This window comes from Felis catus, chromosome A2, assembly GCF_018350175.1.
Source record: "Felis catus isolate Fca126 chromosome A2, F.catus_Fca126_mat1.0, whole genome shotgun sequence".
In the NCBI taxonomy this organism is placed as follows: domain Eukaryota; kingdom Metazoa; phylum Chordata; class Mammalia; order Carnivora; family Felidae; genus Felis; species Felis catus.
The window spans coordinates 729,600-744,963 of record NC_058369.1 but is presented as its reverse complement, the minus strand read 5'-3'; positions in this window follow the sequence as shown (position 1 = coordinate 744,963).

Here is a 15,364-nt window from a genome sequence, read left to right as displayed (position 1 = left end):
AGGATGGGGAAAAATTAGTTTTACCAGCGGGCACCAGAACATATTTTAGACACACGAGTGGGCTTGTTTAGGGAAATACCTTAATTGGTCCTGGGGAACGGTCGGGAGGCCCTTAGGATGTGAGGCGAACGGGCTCACGGAGAAGCCACTGAGGTCCTCAGCGTGAGGGAATGGCCGCTGTTCTGGAGGAGAGGGCGAGGGGCCGTGAGGGCAGGGGCCCCACCAGAGGTCTCGGGACACGGACATGGCTGGGAAACAAAGGCAGAGCAGATGGACGCCATGGCAACTGCCGACATCCCTTTCGGGGGCCCCTGTGCCTTATACCAGCAGTTGGCCAGACCCTCCCTGAACTGGTCCTGCTCCGCTCAAGCAGAGGGCAAGTCTGCCAGCCAGCCGCCGTCGGCGTGCGGCCAAGTCCGTCGGAGAGGTGAATGTTGACGCGTGCAAGGAGCCGGAGGAGACCCAAGCTACGGTTTAGACCAACAAAACCCTAACGTGCCTTCACGCTCCTCGGAGAACCAAGGCCCATAGACTTGACCCGGCCGCACGTTGGGCTGACGCAGGGCAGTCCTGGAGGAGGGGGTGGATGGGACTCCGTCACGTTCCTGAGCTTTGTCTGCTTACCTCGGGCCTGCGTTACTTTTGTTTTTTTGAAAAAGGTGACCAAAAAAGTAAAAAAAAATATATATATATATTAACGTTTACTTATTTGGAGGGAGAGAGAGAGAGAGAGTGAACCAGCCAGGGAGGGGCAGGGGGGCCGGGAGAATCCCAAACAGGTTCCATGCTGTCAGCACAGAGCCCAACTCAGGGCTCTACTCCATCAACCTGAGATCATGACCTGAGCCAAAATCAAGAGTCAGATGCTTGACCAACTGAGCCACCCAGGCGCCCCGAAAACCAAAACGCCAGTGAAAGCTTGGTTTGCAGTCATGATTCGTTCCAGGGACACGCTTATCGTCAAAAGCACTTGCATATCAAAGCGAGTTTCAAGAACTATTGGCTCCGTTGTGATCCTGTGATGTTCAAGGTCACGTATTACTCGTATTGCAAGACATCGCTCGTTTATGAAGTTAAAGTTTGTTAGAAACGTTCCCTTGTCACGCAGAACGCTTGCAGAACAAGTTACTCGCCATCCAAGGTTCTGCTGTATTTGAAGATCATCTGCATCGTGCTAGCCCTTCCCTGCTCGGGACCGGCTCCCGCTGGCCCCGGCGGGGCGTGTGGCCCTGCTAACTAACCGTGTGTGCCACACCTCGTTGACCTCCCTTCCCAGCACGCTGCCCCACCGTCAGCTCCTGGGGGCCCAGGCTCCCGACTTGGCCTTCAGGGCTTATCGGTGGCTTTGCTGACGGGCAGGAAGAAGGTGTACCCCTCTTCAGCGCTGCCATCGGGGCCTCCTTGGGCATCGTGCGGGGTTGAGCAGCGTCCCTAGCCCCCACCCACTCGATGTCGGGACCACCCCAGTCGCGTCAACCACAGATGTCCTCAGACATTGCCCGGTGTTCCCTGGAGGCAGGATCACTCTGGATGAGGCCTGTGGCCATAGACTAATTGCATTCCTGCCATCATTCCTAGAGGTAGCCTCAAATTGTCCAGCTTGCTCCCTCGGTGTCCTCAGGACAAGCCTGGCCCCTGCACCCGGTGCGGGCTCACTGCCTGGCGCGTGAAAAAGCCAACGAAAAGACAGCCCTTCAGACAGCCTTCTTCTCGAGGACTTCCGCCTGTTCATCAGGGCTTCTCTTCGGGCGCAGGCCACCGCGGGAGGAGAGGAGAGCCCCATCTTTCTCTCTCCGCCGTCTCCTGGCATTCGGAAGCTGATTTTGGTGAACAGAGCTTAGGTGATCTTTACCCCCAAACATGGCTTTCTGAGAACCAAAACCTGTCCGCCTCAGGACCCTGCTGTTCACGTGCATTACGTGCATTTAGCACATATGAGGTTAGTTCTCACAGGGGTCGTGACATGGTGTCATCCACAGGGACTGTCCTTTGGGATGTGCACGGGATTAGCACATGGAGAGGAAATACTAACGGGACAGCTTGAGGCCCTCGGCCTGGGTTTCTGCACAGGATGTAGATCATAGCCGTATTGCTTTTCTAGGACCGTGGTGACAAAACACCTCAAGCAGAAATTGAGCATCTCCCAGTCAGGGAAGCCAAAAATCCAAACGGAAGGTGTGGCAGGGCCATGCTCCTCCTGGAGGCCCCTAGGGAGGAACCTTCCCGCCTCTTCCAGCCGCTCAGTGGCTCCGGTGTCCCCTGGTGTCTCTTGGCTTATAGGTGCTGTCTTTTCTCTGTGTCCGTGTCCACGTTCCCTTCATCTAACAAGCACACCGCTCAGTGGATTTAGGTCTCTCACCCGCTGTGACCTCATCTTAACTAATTTCATCTTGCGGTGCCTGCATGGCTCAGTCGGTTGAGCTCTTGGTTTTGGCCCCGACTCTTGGTTTCTGCTCGGGTCATGGCGTTGTGGTTCATGGGTTTGAGCCCCGAATCAGACTCTGCGCTGACACTGTGGGGCCTGCTTGGGATTCTCTCTCTGCCTCTCTCTCTCTCTCTCAAAACAAATAAATAAGGGGTGGTGCCTGGGTGGCTCAGTCGTTTGAGCGTCCGACTTCGGCTCAGGTCATGATCTCACGGTCTGTGAGTTCGAGCCCCGAGTCGGGCTCTGTGCTGACAGCTCGGGGACTGGAGCCTGCTTCCGATTCTATGTCTCCCTCTCTCTCGGCCCCTCCCCCGCTCATGCTCTGTCTCTCTCTCTGTCGAAAATAAACATTAAATTTTTTTTTCAAAATAAATAAACATTAAAAATTTTTTAAAAGAAAACTAATTACATCTGCAAAGACCTTCTTTCCAAATAAGGCCGCATTCATGGGTTCCTGAGGGTGAGGACTTCAACGTGACTTTTGGGAGACACGTTCAACCCATAAAAACATCACAGTTACCAAGTTCCTCACCATACCTCTTCTGGTCAGCGTTGCCAGGTAAAATAGGGGATTGAATCGCTAGGTACACGTTACATGCAAATTATACATAGTACACGTGAGATGCGGTATTGACGTACAGCTACTGATTTAGTCTGAGTCCTCTTTATTGCATCCTAAAAAAATACTTGTTACGTATGTAAGTTTCATAGGTAACTGGGTGTTCTGTATTTTTATTTGGTAAATCTGGCAACCCTATTTATTACTTGGACTTGTGTAGACTTTTCTCCAAAGGGGCAAATGGAGCTTCTAGGAACATTACGTGGATTTGACTATTTCCGCGAGAACCTTTGGTGGCGTCAGTTGTTCTGGCTCATTTAACAGGGAGCTTTCAACAGGTGCGCGTGTGTCACACAAGCCTCCAGAAACTGAGGAAAATTGGTTATGAGATAGATACGGATACATGTGTGTCTGTGTATATATATATGTATATGTATATTGTTTTTTATTTTAGAGGGAGAGAGTGTGTGCACAGGAGTGGGGGAGAGGGGCAGAGGTGGAGAGAGAGAGAGAGAGAGAGAGAGAGAGAGAGAGAGAGAGAGAGAATCTCAAGCAGGCTTCACGCTCAGTGCCAAGCATGACACAGGGCTTGACCCCACGATCCTGGGATCATGAGTGGCCTCAGCCGAAATCAGGAGTCAGGCGTTCGACCAACTGAGCCACCTAGGCGCCCCTGAGATACATGTGTATATATGTTTTATTTTATTTATTTTCTTTATTTTGCCGGGAGAGGGATTTATTCTGCACACACGTAAGGAATAGTAAACATACACATTTGTAAACACTAAAACATTCTTTATGAATGTTACTATATTCCTACACTGAATTTGCACCAAGAAATTTAATTTATCTCAATTTCTCACTTATTCCAGGTCCTCCCTTTCATCAAGTCTTTTTTTTTTTTTTAATTTACATCCAAATTAGTTAGCATATGGTACAACAATTATTTCAAGAGTAGATTCCTTGGTGCCCCTCCCCCATTTAGCCCATCCCCCCTCCCACAACCCCTCCAGGAACCCTCAGTTTGTTCTCCATATTTATGAGTCTCTTCTGTTTTGTCCCCCTCCCTGTTTTTATATTATTTTTGTTTCCCTTCCCTTATGTTCATCTGTTTTTCTCTTAAAGTCCTCATATGAGTGAATTCGTGATTTTTGTCTTTCTCTGACTGACAAATTTCACTTAGCATAATACCCTCCAGTTCCATCCACGTAGTTGCAGATGGCAAGATTTCATTCTTTTTGATTGCCGAGTAATACTCCAGTGTGTGTGTGTGTGTGTGTGTGTGTGTGTGTGTGTGTGTGTACCACATCTTCCTTATCCATTCATCCATCGATGGACACTTGGGCTCTTTCCATACTTTGGCTCTTGTCGATAGTGCTGCTATAAACATGGGGGTGCGTGTGTCCTTTTGAAACAGCACACCTTTATCTCTTGGATAAATGCCTAGTAGTGCAATTGCTGGGTCGTAGGGTAGTTCTATTTTTAATTTTTTGAGGAACCTCCATACTGTTTTCCAGAGTGGCTGCACCAGCTTGCATTCCCATATGTGTATACTTTAATGTTCATTTTTGAGAGAGAGAGAGCATGAGTGGGCAAGGGGCAGAGAGAGAGAGAGGGAGACATAGAATCTGAAGCAGGTTCCAGGCTCTGAGCTTTGAGCCGGGTGCCCCAGCTGCCCGTTTTTTGTTTGTTTGTTTGTTTGTTTTTAATCAAACACTTAAAACTAACTTTATTGCAATTTGAACAAATGTTAAGTGGGTTTATGCTGATAAAATTCACATATAATACAACTTACCCACTTAAAGCATTCAATTCAGTGGTATTATTCGCTATGCTGTGTAACCACTACCTCTGTCTAGTTCTAGAACATTCCATCACCCCCAAAAGAGTCCCTGTCTCCATTAGCATCCATCAGCACCCCAGCCCCCAGCACCCACAGGCCCCCTTCCTGTCTGTGGATGAGTCTGTTCCGGACATTTCGCTCACGTGGAATCGCACCCCCTGTGGCCTCTCGCGTCTGGTCCCCTCCCTGAGTGTGTCCGGGGGCCATCTACAGGACATGTATTAGCGCTCCATTGCTTTCCGTGGCTGAGCAGTGATCTGGGGGGGGCGTGGTCAACTAACTCGGCCGCCGGAAGATGCCCGCGTCCTAACTCCTGGAGCCTGTGAAATGTGTGGCAGAAGGGGAGAAGTCGAGATGCGATTAAGGGTTTGGCGGGACCTGTGCTTTTGGCCCAGTGAGAATGGCAGGGGACTTCTGACCTCGAGAACCGAGAGAATGGATTTATGTTTTGACCGCCCAGCGTGCGTGTGGTTCACTTGTTTCGGCGGCTGTCAGGAGGTTGCAGAGGTGGGCCCTGACCCGACGTGGCTGGCGCCCTTATAAGAGGAGGACGTTGGGACGCAGGGGAGGCCACGTGAGGACGCGGGCAGAAGATGGCTGTCTACCCGCCAGGGAGAGAGGCCTCGGGAGAGACCGTCGAGGCCGCTTTGAGGCAAACAGGCTTGAGCGACGGGACGCACAAAGGGCCGCCGGACCACCCGGCTGAATCCGGACAGGCCCTTCCGGGGGCTCACCCCGAAAATCCATAGGTCCTCACCGACGAGTGGGCTACCTGCAGCCAGGCAGCTACCACAAAGGGGAGAGATGGATGCGGTGCCACCCCTCCTTTCCTTCCCGCTTTAAAATCGCCCGCACCCGCCGCCTCTCCTCTGCTGCCCTGCCCTCTCCCAGTTCGCTTCCGTTCTGTCTCCTCCGTTCTGCCCCAGGGGACCCTTTCACCGCCTGCGCCCCCCAGCTAGCACATTTGGGGGCCCCCGTCCGATCAAGAGACACCCTTGACAACACAGAAACCCTTGACACCCCAGACAACGCGGAAACCGGCCCCGCCAACACCTCGGTCTCAGACTCCTGGTCTCCACAGCTGGGAGAGAATGAACACCTAAGTCCCCATCTGTGGTATTTTCTTACGGCTGGCCGGGCAGACCGATAGAGTCGCGGCCTCGGGTGACCGACACCGGCGCGCTCGTGTGCCCCGGCCACCGCAGGGACCCCCGCGCCGGGAGCCGGGCCTGGGATCTACCCTCCGCTGGCCCTGGCTGCTGGCTGAGCTCAGGCGTGGGGGCAAAGGCGCAGCTGCTGTGGAAAATAGCATGGCAGCTCCTCAAAAAGCTAAAAATAGGATGACCGTATGACCCAGCAGCCCCACTCCGGGCATCTACCCAGAAACACGGAGAGCGCTGAAATACCGACGAGACATCTGCGCACCCATGTCCACAGCAGCACTATCTACGGGAGACAAGACTTGAAATCAACCCAGGTGTCCGTCGACAAAGGAAAGGTGAACACGGACGATGTGTCCGTCCGCACGCTGGAATGTGACCCAGCCTCGGGGAGGAAGGACGTCCTGCCACCTGCCACCACGCGGAGGGACCCGGAGGCCACTGTGCGCAGTGACAGGAGCCAGACACAGAAGGACACGTCCTGCGCGACCCCACTCACAGGGGGTCCCCAGAGGAGTCCCGTCCGCAGAGCCAGAGAATAGATGGCGGGAGCCGGGGCCGGGGCAGGGGCGGAGAGTCCGTGCTTCATGGGGGCAGGGTCAGTCTGGGGAGATGGAAAGTTCTGGAGACGGGTGGTGGGGGCGGCCGGAGGACACTGTGAGTGTGCCTGGTGCCGCTGAGCTGTGCGCTCAGACATGGTTAGGATGTGGATGTTGTGTGCATTGTACGACATTAAGAAACGATTTTAAGTCCGTGCCTCGAGTCCAGCATTTCCCATGCCATCCGGGATGTTTCCTGGCGTGTCCAGCGGTGGGGTCAGAGGGTGACAGACACCCTGTCAGGAACGCGACCCCTCTGCCGCCCCCTTCAGTTGTTCTCCAGTGGCTTCATCCTCCACACCACGGCGACACCTGCGTTCCCAGACCGGGATGGGGGGAGTCTCTTCAACAAAGAGTCAAGGATTAGGCCCCGTTGAGTTCCCATCCTGTCTGCCTTTGATTTTTTTTAAAAAGCCTTTCATTTCAACTATTAGGCATTTCAGGGCACGCTGCACAGTGTCATCTGCATTTCAAACAAGCGCCTCTGGGGAGATTTGTTTCCTTCCTCCTTTCTGTTTCCTCCTTCTTCCCCCAGACGTGTAATCTACGGCTGCTTTTGTTGGTTTTCTTCAAGGTCCCCCATCGTATTGTCTCACATTGTTCCCAGACGGTCACACAGCCACCAGCCCCCACTCCCCACCCCTTCCAGTCCCCGCCCGCGCCCCTACGAGTGCTCCCCCTGGTACCCGGTACCCAGATTTCTCAGGGTCACCCCACCCTGTTTCATTTCCACCCGAGACACCGAGTGGAAATAAGGAATTTGCCTTTTGTTTTAACTGAAGTAGAGCTGACACCCGACGTGACATTAGTCTCAGGTGCACAGCTTAGTGATTTGCAGGTGACGCTCTGCTCACCACTCTTGCAACATCATTGTCTAGAGTCGGGGGGCTGTGCCTGTCATCCCCCAAGGGGACTCTGCCTTCCTCAATCCCGAAGAACCTTGGCTCCCACTGATGCCTGGCAGATTGGTGAAGGAACCCCGAAAGCACTGACCGCGCATCGAAGCCGGGTTTGCACCCCCCCCCCCGAAGGCTGCACCGGGCTAGGAACCACGTCCGGGTGCAGGTTTGTCCCCTGCTTTTGCAACTGTCTGCACCCGATTGCAGCGACGGTGCGCCCTTCTCCCCAGGCAGGCGCGCTTTCAGAGCCGGCCGACTCCAAGGGGCCGTGTGTGTTTCTACCCTGATCCTCACCCAGGGGCAGGTTTTTAAAATTGCGGTCAAATACGTTTGACATAAAATTGCCATTTTAACCATTTTTCAGTGCACACCTCAGTGGCCTTGAGCATACTGTCGTGCAGCCACCCCCACCCTCCATCTCCTCAACTTTCCGTCTCCCCAGACTGAGACTCTGTCCCCATGGGACAGTGAAACACACTGCCCCCTCCCCAGGGGCAGGATTGAGACTTGGGCTCTATTTCTTACGTGCTGCTGCCCTCTGCACGGGACACTTCCATCACGGATCTGGGCAGGAAATTAAAAACGCAAGCGTCTGTTTTAGTTGACTTGGATTTCATATTTGCCACAGCCTGTGGGTCAGCTTATGAGGCAAACTGTAGTGTGTTTAGGCTTTTTAATTCTTTTAATAAAGACCAGATGAACTCACTTACAGTCTTCCGAAAATGAAGTGAAACACATGGTCAGGAAGCATCGGTCTCCTTAGCATCCAAAATTTCATTCTCTGAACGTGAAACTGATCAATAAAATGTTTTAAAAACCGTAACTCCAGGGGCGCCTGGCTGGCTCATTCGGAGGAGCGCGTGACTCTTGGTCTCAGGGTCGTGAGTTTGAGCCCCACGTTGGGTGTGGAGATTACTAAAAAAATAAGCTAAAAATAAATAAAAACTCCACAGAATGTTGTGTTTCTGCAAACCCACGTCAAGGCCAGAGTCCCCTACACGGGAGACAGACTCCCTGTGTCCTTGCTAGAAAGAAGGAGGGTGTTAATATTCCACTGGAGAACCAAAGGTTCCGGAAGCATCAGGAAAACGCTGTTTGTTCTGAAATGCAGACTCGATGGAACCCACAGTCCTCCGGGCGAAAGGAGGCAACAGCTGAGAGGGGCTGTGGCTTGCAGTGAAGTCCCCCTGTGCTCACAGCACCCCGGAGCCGGTGGGTCCCACAGCTGCCACACCCCGTGCTCTTTTTGGGGGCCCGGAAGTGCAAAGCATCGGGGAAGGGCGGCGTTCAGGGAGCCCGTCTGTCAGGACGCAGTCTCGGTACCTGGGGGACAGGCAGCAGGCACGAGGCCCGTGCGGGGCCACGGCAGGACTGTGCCTTCTGGGATCAGGGTCCGTCCCGGCTCCTTAAACGGTGCAGTTGCAGGTTGGAGGTAGTGAGTTGAAAGGAAGCTTCTAAGTGCCGTCCCCTCCTCCCAAAGCAGGTGGTCCCCACGCAGAGACTCACAGGGAAGACAGGCCTGGGCCCTGAGGGACCCCGACACGGTGCTTGACTTGACAGCACAGAGGCAGGGGGTCAAACGTGCACAGCGCAGGGGCTCCAGCTGTGACCTCCGAGCTCACAGGTTGGAGTCCGAGACTTCAGAACAGAACTTTATTTAGGAATAGGGCCACGCAGATGTAATTAGTTCAGGTGACGTCACCCTGGAGCTTGGACGGTCCCCAATCCAATGATAGTGTTTTTATAAAAGGGAAATCTGGGCGCGGACACACACAGGACACTCCGTCAGTGGGGCAGGGTCTCCCCCCGGGCAGTGCTGCCATCAGGGCATCTGGGCATCGCCGGCTCCCCCCGCCCCAAGTGGTCTTGATGACCACAGCCGTCCCAGACGCCACCTGCTGTCCCTGGGGCGGGACTGCCCAGTGAGCACCGCTGCCGTGGGCGGGTCTCCACTAAAGGGTCTCAGCTGATGTCCTGTCTTTTTTCAGCTAAAAAAAAACACACAGTGTATTCTAAAATGGTCCTAGAGAAAAGCCACCAGCTATTAAAAGTATTTACTTCTGAAATTCCAGACAGGGCATACATTTCAAAGTATATATACGAATGACCAGAACGTTTGAGTACTTTTTAAGGACACAGAGATGTTACTTTTTGTTTTCAGGCTCTGGGATCTGAGGTTTTCCTTTGTTTTTTCAGAGTATGATTCCTTTTATTTGAAGTTGAAAACCAGGGCAAAGTAGACATTTCAGTGAGGATTACAGACACAGGCAGTATCCTTCAATTTTTAAAGGTCATAAATATGAGTAAAACGCAAAACTCCAACACTGAATAACTCTGGGAAACCAAAGCGCCTCGGTTATCAGCACGGGGAAGTATGCGAGCAGCGCGGGGTGCGTCCTGGCCTCGGTCCAGGAGGGCAACTTGCGTGCCCCGAGAAGTTCGCGGAAGCACCCACAGAAACGGGGGTGGGCCAGGGGGTCCTGCCCGAAACGGCCACCCCAGTCTAACCGTGGGAACACGAGCCGAGCCCCGGCAGAGCGGCGTCCTGCAAAACGCCACCGCCCAGGGTGCCGAAACGAGTCTGAGAAACGGTCTCAGCCCAGAGGGGCCAACAGAGATGTGACACCTGATGTCACGTGGGATCCCGGGGTGGAGAGGGCCTGGGACAGAGAGGGACATGACAGGAAACAGGAAGTCTGGATAGAGTGTGGACTTGAGTCAGGAATGGAGTAGCGACATCGATTCGCTACTTGTGACAAACGTACCACGCCGAGGCCAGGTGTCAGGAGTACGGGAAACGGGCGGGGGGACCACGAGAGCTCTCCGTGCCGTCTTCGCGGTTTTACTGTCCGCGGGACAGCTCTCCAAAACTCAGCGTTCACCCCAGAGCAGCAAGAGAAGTGGACGTGGCCTTGAGAAACGGTTTGAGACACGTGAGGACAGGGACCCGAGGGAGGACCTGGGGGAAACGAACGGGGAGGCCAGGGCCCCCCCTGCAGGGGAGGCGGGGATCGACCTCAGAGCAACCCCAAGGGAGGCCCGGGGTCTCGGAGCTGCGCGCGGTTCTCCGCCTGGGGAGCCCGAGGCCAGTGCGTGGCTTGCCCCCCGCACAACCGAAGGGCTGGGCGCCCTTTTCCCTGTCACGAGGTGTCCGCTGGTGGATGACTGCCTCCCAGGGTTGGTCTCCCAGAACGTTCTTCGGTCAGCTCCTATGGAGAAGGGCCTTCTGCCTGCACTGAAGAGAGCCCTGACGAGACCCGGCGAGAGGTGGGGGCGTGGGGGAGGGGGTGGGGGGCTCTGTGCAGCGGGGTCCTCGGGGCCACACTCCCTGACGCACCGGAGCACCGGTCCCAGCCGCCTCCGTGCGCTGCCGCCCCCCCAGCCGTTTCGTGGTTTGCTTGCTGAGAGTCTGAACGTGGACGAGGAGCAGGTCTTACTTCTACAAGTAGTTTATTACGTTTTTCATTTGTTTAATGTTTCTATATTTTTGAGAGAGAGAGAGAGACAGGATGTGAGTGGGTTAGGGGCAGAGAGAGAGGGAGACACAGGATCCGAAGCGGGCTCCAGGCTCCGAGCTGTCGGCACAGAGCCCGATGCGGGGCTCGAACCCACAAGCTGTGAGCTCATGACCTGAGCTGAAGTCGGACGCTTAACCGACTGAGCCACCCAGGCGCCCCTCCACCCAGGCCCCCTACGAGTAACTTATTATTCATAAAAATAGATACCTGTGTTGGTTACCTGGGGCAGCTGTAATGAAGCACCACTGACCAGGCGGCCCAAATGGCGCTCATTTATTCTGTCCCGGCTCTGGAGCCACAAGTCCAAGATGAAGGTGTCACAGGGCTGTTCCTGCTGACAGAGAATCTGCCTCAGGCTCTCCCAGCATCACTGGGCGGATCACTGCAATCTTGGCGTCCCTTGGCCTGTAGAAGCATCACCCCCTCTCGGCCCCATCGTCGCGGGGCTTCTCCCTGCTAGTGAGTCCCAACGTCCCCTTTTTAGAAGGACGCCAGTCATTGCTTTAGGGCCCACCCTACTCCAGCGTGACCTCACCCCAACTAGCTATACCTGCAACAACCCTATTCCCAAATAAGGTCCCCTTCTGAGGTCTGAGGGTCAGGACTTCGACATACGGATCTGGGGGGGGGACACAGCACAACCCATAACAAGACCCAGACTCTAAGGACACAAATACACACACAGTTCATACCAACGCAGGCTGCCGTGTCCCCAGGCGTTCTCTTCCCTTCTCCCGGGGCGCATGGCTGGAGGCCCCGCTTTCCTCGCAGCTCTGTGTGCCCACGTGATTTCTCACGCGTGGGATGTGGGCATCTCAGGATCTCCACGCCGCTTGCTGGATGCCCTGCCCACTCCTTCCCGTTGGCCGGACAGGCGTTCCGGTGCCCATCCTCGCATCCCGGGTCTAGGTGACCGGCCCTCGCCTTCCACTGTGCGGTTTGAGGGCGCCTGCCGGGAGCTTGGCCCTCCTTCCGGGTGCCTCTGCCGCTGGCTTTGTGTGCAGCGGTGACAGATTCTCACCCCTCAGAAGCCTGCTTCTGTCTTCAGCCGGCCGGCAGCGAGGCGAGGGCAGCCCAGTGACCTGGTAGCCCCCGAAGGGCCCGAAACGCACACACGGGACCAAGAGAGGGGAGAGTGCTGAGCCCAGGGGTCCTCAATCACCGGCCCTAACCCTGTGCTCACGGCTTCCTCCTTAAACGGCCGCTCGGCACCTCCGCAGCGGCTGCCTGGTCCCCCCACTCGGGCACACGTGGATGTAGCTTTTCTATCGGCAGGTTTTCCAGAGCCTGGGAGCCTGCGTGGCCTGGGTCCAGGAGTGGCTTTGCTGCCGATCCGTTCTCACGATGCCTCATCTGTGGTGTCTGAGACCGAGCCAGGCCCCCACCTCTGAGGCAACCCAGGCCTCTGTGTGGGCCCCTGGAGGAGGCCTAGGGCCGGAGGGGTTCTCTGTATCTGCCCCCGGCCACTCCAAGCCTTCCCCGGGCCCTCCTGGCCACCGGCTCATTCAAACTTGTGTATACAGCTTGTCTTGGGCACGTGAGATCTGTGCTGAGAGCCCAGAGGAAAAGAGAATGCTCCCATTTCGCTGAGTGGGCTTAGAACACAGTCCCAGAGACGCCCCCCATCCTGGCGTCAGGGCCTGGGACGTGCCGCCTCACACGGCAGAAGGACTTTGCAGGTGGGAGCAAGTCAAGGCCCCGAAGTGGGGGTGAGGTGACCCCGGGTGCCCGGGGGGCCCGGCGTCCTCACGAGGTCCTCACGAAGAGGGAGGCAGAGAGATGGGCAGACCCCGACCCCGAGCCGCTGGCCACGAGGATGAGGAGGGGCCACCGGCCCAGGACGCGGCGCCTCCGGGAGCCGGGAAAGGGAGGAGACGGGGCTCCCTGGGGTCCCGAGGGAATCCAGCCCTGCCCACGCCCGGGTGTTGGGACTAATGGCTCCGGGACCGTCAGAGAATCAATGTCTATGATTTTAAGCCACCGAGTTTATGATGGCTTGTGTGGAAAACTGAAAAGGCTTCTCTGCTAGGGAACCACACAGATGAGGAGTCGAGAGACACCAGGCTTAGGAATCACCCCCTGAGCTCACTCCCCGTCAGAGGACCCCATGCTTCGATGGCAGCCTGTTCTAAACAGCCAAGAGACAAAACCTGCCTGTAGAAAGCCCACTCTGCTGGTAGCCGAGTCGGGGGACCAGGGAGCCACCGTGGAAGTGGCAGGCGGCTTTCAAGGAAGAAGCCGTGAGTGCGGGCCTGGGTGGGTGCCCCGGAGTCGCCGGGCGGCTCCCGTAGTGCCCGCCCCCTCTCGCACCGATGTGAAACCGATCGTGCTTTTTTTTGTCCAGTGGTTTCCAGTTGTTTTTACCGTCTTAGCAGCTCACATTCCTTGGGAGTAGACCAGGAACTGAGACCCTGACCTACTTCCCAGGGACAGGGAGCGGGGCCCCGGTTGCACAGAGGGGCAGCGACGGACACGTGCGTGCTGCTCCCCAGTCTGGAAACACGTCTGTAGGATTTTGCCGGAAAAGGCTGATGAACCGTGTTCCGGAGAGCCCCGTCAGGCCGAGAAACAAGGGACCGTTCCAGAAAGATTATCGGAAGATCGGTAAGGAAGGAATTACAGGTGGCTGATGAGCTCGGGAGACCCGACATCTTTACCCTCTCTGGCAAATTAAAAACAAAAACCACATTGTCAGCTATCTGCTGCGTGGCTGGTAGCTGCCCCGAGAGACCGGCCGCGGGACCGGGCCGGGTGCCGAGGGACACCGGGACTGTAATGAACGCCCCCGAAGCGCACACCGGACGGTGGTTCAAATGGCAATTCTGTGTTACGTGTATTCTACCACCGTGTTGAAACAATTAACGGTACGGTATTTCAAAAATCACTGGATTGTACATTCTAACCGGGCGACCTGTACAGAATGTGAATTATATCTCCATAAAGATGTTTCTGAGAAAACAGTGCTGTGATACGGTCTTAATTTTTTTAAGTGGATGTTTTACTTTTAAAACGCGCGTATGCAAACCTACGTACGCACGCGTTCCGTATGTACGTGTGTGTGTGATTCAGTGGGTATATTCTCTTCTCTGAGTTTCGTTCTCTAAGAAACCTCCATCATTCAAGAATTTTGTAATTCGAAGAATTCTTCACGGACGCTTGATTTGTGTGGTATGTTGATCTTCCTCCCAAACCCACGACCCGGCCCGACCGTGAGAGCAGCACCGGACAAACCTCAGTAGGGGGCATCCCGTGAAATCACTGACCGGCTCTCCTCCAAGCCGTCCTCAGCGTAAAAACAAGGTCTCAGCCGGAGGGGCCTGTGGAGACGTCGTGGGGGATCCCAACAGGTCCTGGGGCAGAGAGGGGCCGCAGGGAGACTGAGGGCCTCTGAGCAGTAACACAGCACCCCGGCCGGCCGTCAGCGGTGGCAGAGAAGCCGAACCCTCGAGGGGCCTGGGTGTGACCAGGGGCTCTGTGCCGTCCCCACAGGTTTTCTGTGAGTCCGAGACTGTCCCAAAGATTAAAGCCTAGTGATAAGAGCAATGATGATTAAAGATCAGAAAACGCCTTCAAAGCACAGCGTTCCTCGGCCTGGGAAGCAGTGAGCCCTGTGGGGCCCTGGGGGCTCCTGGGGGTCGCTTTGGGACACGCCGGGTCACAGAGCTGAGGGCTTATACTGCACAGCCAGTCCCCTGGAGCCAGAAACCACCTGCCTCTCGCTGCCCTCCACCTTCGCAGCGACCAGAGGCCGCGAGCCTGGACGTTGGGGTGGTGGCTCCAGGCCTGTACTGGGACGTGGGGGGGGGGAGGGTCCCTCGGTGCCACGGGCAGCGGTGACACATCCCAGGCCCCGGGCAGCACACGGACATCCGTCTCCCTCGTCACCCACTGTGGCTTTGAGACTATTGACGTTTTCACCTCCAGGCAAATGATGTGTTTCACTCAGCGTTTGATTCGAGAAGCAGGTTTCTCTGCTGCCTTTTGCGTACCTGGGTCAGCCCTGGGTGGGCCAGGAGCCTGGTTCTTCCCGGCCGTGCGCAGAAGCTTCGTCAGCACGGGATGAGCCGTGTGTCCAGACCTGTGCCCGCCATGGCAGCTGGGTGGCTCCCGCCGCAGCCGGCGGCCAGACTTCCACAGGCCAGGGCCTTCAGGAGCCGTGTCCCCCCCACCCCCTCGCAGGTGCACAGAGAACGGGGCTGGCCAAGGCTCACGCCCTCGGCTTTTCAGATAAACTCCGGGAGAGCAGAAGTGACCCCCCCCCCCAACAGGAACGGCCCCCAGTCTCCACAGCTGAGACCGGGCCCTGGGGTGGGGGTGGGGCTGCTTGTGGCACAGACGCGTGCTGGGAGCGTCCCAAAGGT